The 4,419-nt window shown below is 36.9% G+C and overlaps 1 long non-coding RNA gene across 1 annotated transcript; it reads left to right on the top strand.

The window, feature by feature from the left end:
* The first annotated feature begins 340 nt into the window (after positions 1 to 340).
* Positions 341 to 988, top strand: LOC124645189. The gene is made up of 2 exons (XR_006986175.1): positions 341 to 616; positions 703 to 988. It is a non-coding gene; the product is annotated as an uncharacterized LOC124645189 (long non-coding RNA).
* Positions 989 to 4,419: the final 3,431 nt, after the last annotated feature.

Genomic DNA, 4,419 nt, shown 5'->3' with positions numbered 1-4,419 from the left:
CTACTGAAAGTCATGAAATAATCATCAAAAAATCAAAAATCTTCATCCAAAAACTATGTAAAAGAATGATAGGTTCGTATGATTACACATGCATTACAGAATTATTTTTCTGTGTTTGTTTGTACTACTTACATCCCATAGTGAAAAGTCCAAGAACAGCCAGATTTTTCACTGTGTTTTCAGTCGTTGCGTTCCGCAAATAGTTACCAAGTCTCCGTAAGCTTAAAAACTATGACCACTGCTTTGGTAACAATATTTTTTGTAACAACGTGTAATTTCGATATAGCCTTGTCTTGAGCCTTTATCAGAGGTGGATTTGCTCGCAATTTCAATCAGTCGGCAGTACGCAGTCGCCCCTTTCGCAGCTAGCTCTATATTGTCGTTGATAAGCTATTGTCAACTTCATCAGCAAGCCGCAATAGTTATTATTTTTTATTATTTGAGGAATTTTAGAGCTAACACGATTATTAAAATAATCAAGCAATCTATATCGTACGTCACACAAGAAGGTGTTTTGTTAAAGGTGAAAGAAGAAGACAAAATTAAGAACAAGGCAAGAGCAGTGCGAACAAGACATTTTCTACCTTTGTACTATAAAGCTGCCTATTTACTCAAGGTATATTTTAAGTCAAAATGCCGCTTGCTGTGAATACTCTAGGTAGACGCTTGACGAAAACTTGATCATGTTCTCAACCCTCACAGATTCTGCTCCCCGTGTCCGCAAACCGTTGACACCGTTCGGCACCATCAACATTTTTAAAACTGGTCATAGCTGCCATTGAATTGCCATCGGCTTTCCCAGTAATTGGTGATGACCGAAGATAGACAGAAGATAACGCGTCGAGCGAGTTGGATGGTATCGGCAATAATCGGCATAGGTACGTAACAAAATCGTACTGATACAAATAAACGAAAGTTAATGAATAATCGACGAAGAATCCGAATACTTTATTAGTGTAATTATGACTAATATATTGATTGATGAATATATGATTGTAACTTTTCAGACCCTCAAAACCCTCCCTTTGGCTTCACTATGGAGTTCCTAGATAAGTAAGTAAGTCTTCCACGCAGCAGTCCTCGAACTACGATTCTTTAGTTGTGCCTGTATTTTTAAGTTTATTCAGGTTTTTGATACTGATAGTTCATGCTTTTTCGTTCTTTATAATTTTTAATATCTATTTTTAACATTTAGGAAATGGGGTTGTATTTGCTGACCTTTCGTTCATTGTACGCTGTTTAATTAGTAATTCCAATACACAATACATATTCATTTACATGTCTTTCAATTTCCTTTAAGTATTTGTGTAACATACTGTTTTAATTAATTATATTTATGTACGAAATAATTACATAAATTTCTTTTCGGGAATTATAGTTCGGCCATTCAGAGAATGCGTTCCTGACACGTCGCGATTGAACTGACGACGTAATAACATTCATTGATTATTGATATAATAATGTTGTTTTAATGCTCCTCAATTGTTAAAACGGTAAACAACCAGCAAAAATATTTTTATCGTAACTGCAACGCCATTGCAAAGTTACGTCGTCAGTTCAATCGCGACGTGTCAGGAACGCATTCTCTGAATGGCCGAACTATAATTACTCACTGTGGTAAACAGATGTTGGTATTTTAATGAAGCTTACATAAACTGGATATCAAAATGTACTAGGTATGCAAAAATTATCTAGTATTGCAAAATCTTTTACCAATATTGGTATGAAAAGGGAGAATCATTCAATTTGACTAAAATAAATGAAGCTTTAGTAAAAGAGGTACCCATAAAAAAATAGGCGAGCAGAAAGTGATAAAACACAAACAAAAAATACGTATACTAAAAATCGCCGGACCCACAATTTATTACCGCTTTTAGCAAAAGGTTTGTTGTTTACAAGACATCTTTTATTTAAATCTTAATTTACGATTTCTCATTCAACAACATAAAGATAAGCTGGATATAGAAGGCAAATAGTTAAAAAGTTAAAAAAAAATGTTATCCATAAAATGTCTGTGTAAACGGAAATTGATATGATTCTTAACTTATTATCTGCTATAAATTATAGAAACATCTAGATTCTGTAAAAAAAGTCCCAGAAAAGGTTCATACGTCGATGTTTTAGTCAACTTATCTGTGTTTGGGCTACTTTGTTTGGGGGACCTAGTAGCATGTTTTTTGCACGAATTGAGAAACTAGGTATAGGTAGTAATAATATCCCTATTTTCTGTTAATTAGTATACAACGTAACACTTAAATATTTCTTGTAATAACTGATCAAAACTGAGATATTTTTACACTAACATTACAAAGAATCGTCGATTAACATACCTGCATACTTTATCAACAATTAATATTCTGCGTAAAGGATGGCATAGTGAGTGTGATAGTGACTTCAGAACATCTCATCATCTGGCTAGCCTTTTCTAATTATGGAGTGGTCGACTTCCAGTCTAACCGGATGCAGCTGAGTACCAGTGTTACACAAGGAGTGACTGCCTATCTGACCTCAACCCATATACCCGGTCAACCCTATACCCTAACCTAGTTATGACTGGTTTTCAGATTTACTTATTGCTCACCCGTAACGACTGTCAAAGATTTTTAAATGACTGCCGGACTTCCGAAACACAGAAGAAGCCGTTATAACAAGATGGTCTCCCATCCACGAACTGACCGCGCCAAGCGTTGCTTAACCTGATGATCACGATATAGCGATGTAGCCACGAGCTCTTCAGGCCATATGGTACTAGCGATTACCTACTATTACCGCGGGATGTGTCGAAATGTTTGTCTACGAAAATCATCACTATCTGCCTAGCCGTTGCCCCTATTTTGCTCAGATCAACTCGTAGCTAGCTTGAGTAGGCACTCAATAAGAAGATTTATTGTTAAGAGTTTTTGGCTTCAGACCCTAAATTTGTCTAAATTATTGTCTAAAGGGGACAAGTTGGGACCTACAGCTTTATTTATATACCTACATACTGCCTCATCTTACTAGCCCTAACAGGCCCAGAGGAGCCCCCCCATGATGTCGTCACCCTTCTACCAAAATTATAACTTTGATCAATAGATCTTTGCGACTGGTTCATCATCATCATCATCATCATCATCTCAGCCATAGGACGTCCACTGCTGAACATAGGCCTCCCCCTTTGATCTCCACTGGTTCGCCACGAGGTTTTTTATCTGTAATTGAAAACAGCCAATTGCTTGTCGGGTCACGTGCCATAAAATAAAGGAAATTCAGGTACGATAAGTATATGCTGAAATTGTGATTTCGTTGATGTATTCAGTATTCATACTTTTATAATATAACGGTTATTTCAGAAGTGGATCGGTTTTTTATTACCTGCACTAGTTTAATGCCCAGAATACACACGCTAGTTGGCCGTAGCGAGAGTTGTACATACGAATCAGGGTTCTACCCGAGTTCTGTGCTTGCCGACAGATCGCAGCTCAGTAGACTTTATCCCCTCGAGAGGAAGAGGTAGCGGAATTATCGCTACCTCATTAAGTGGCATTAACAAGTCACATTAAATGGTGTAAGGATTTGACCATTTGACACGTTTACTGACATGTTCATAAGAGAATCAACTTAGGCACTCGATAACAAATATAACATTGCTGATTTACCTGTCCACTTTTGTAGACCTACTTAAAATAAACAATTTTAACGTTCTACAAACTTACTTTAGTAATAAAAATCGAGCTGTGGTTAATTAAGACCGCGGTTTTATTCATTGCAAATAAGGTCATATGGTTCAACCCGACTTCCCGCCTCCAAAACAATGGGGGCATTGTAAATGTCGTCTGATTTTGGAACTAATTTCTGTTTGTGTTAATGACCCAATGCTGAGACATACTGCCCTGAATACAGAGACATGGATATTCGATCGTCAGAACGCATTCAAAAATGAAATACATTATGAAGATCATCTTCATACTGCATCTTCAGAAGTTGCAGTATATTGACCATTCATCTGACTCACTGGCTTATCCTACCTTTTCCCAAGCACACAACCGCACAAAACCTCGTCTAGAGATGGCCTACTTGATATAAATGGAAACCCAGCGCAAAAAGACTAGCACTTAAGATTTAGACGTTTTCTAATATTGTACTGTATAAGAAGCAGAAGAAAGAAGAAAGCAGAAGCAGAAGCAGCTTCAAACTCCATTGAAACTCACGTGGTTTTTAGTCCTTTTTTCTTTGTTTGCTTTTTGAATCTGTCCTCAAAATTAGGAAAAAAGGTCTCGCTCTGCTCACGCTTTTTCCTAAATGGATATGATTTTTCTGATTCTCATCAATACGAGGGAATAAGTTTGCCAAAAGTACACATACTTAGCCAAGACGGAATCCAAAAACTGTATTTCGACTTTTTCCAACCCATTTCGGTGCAAAGTTCTCATCGAGGCATAA

Source organism: Helicoverpa zea, chromosome 31, assembly GCF_022581195.2.
Source record: "Helicoverpa zea isolate HzStark_Cry1AcR chromosome 31, ilHelZeax1.1, whole genome shotgun sequence".
Taxonomy (NCBI): domain Eukaryota; kingdom Metazoa; phylum Arthropoda; class Insecta; order Lepidoptera; family Noctuidae; genus Helicoverpa; species Helicoverpa zea.
This window is presented reverse-complemented; position numbering and strand designations above follow the sequence as displayed.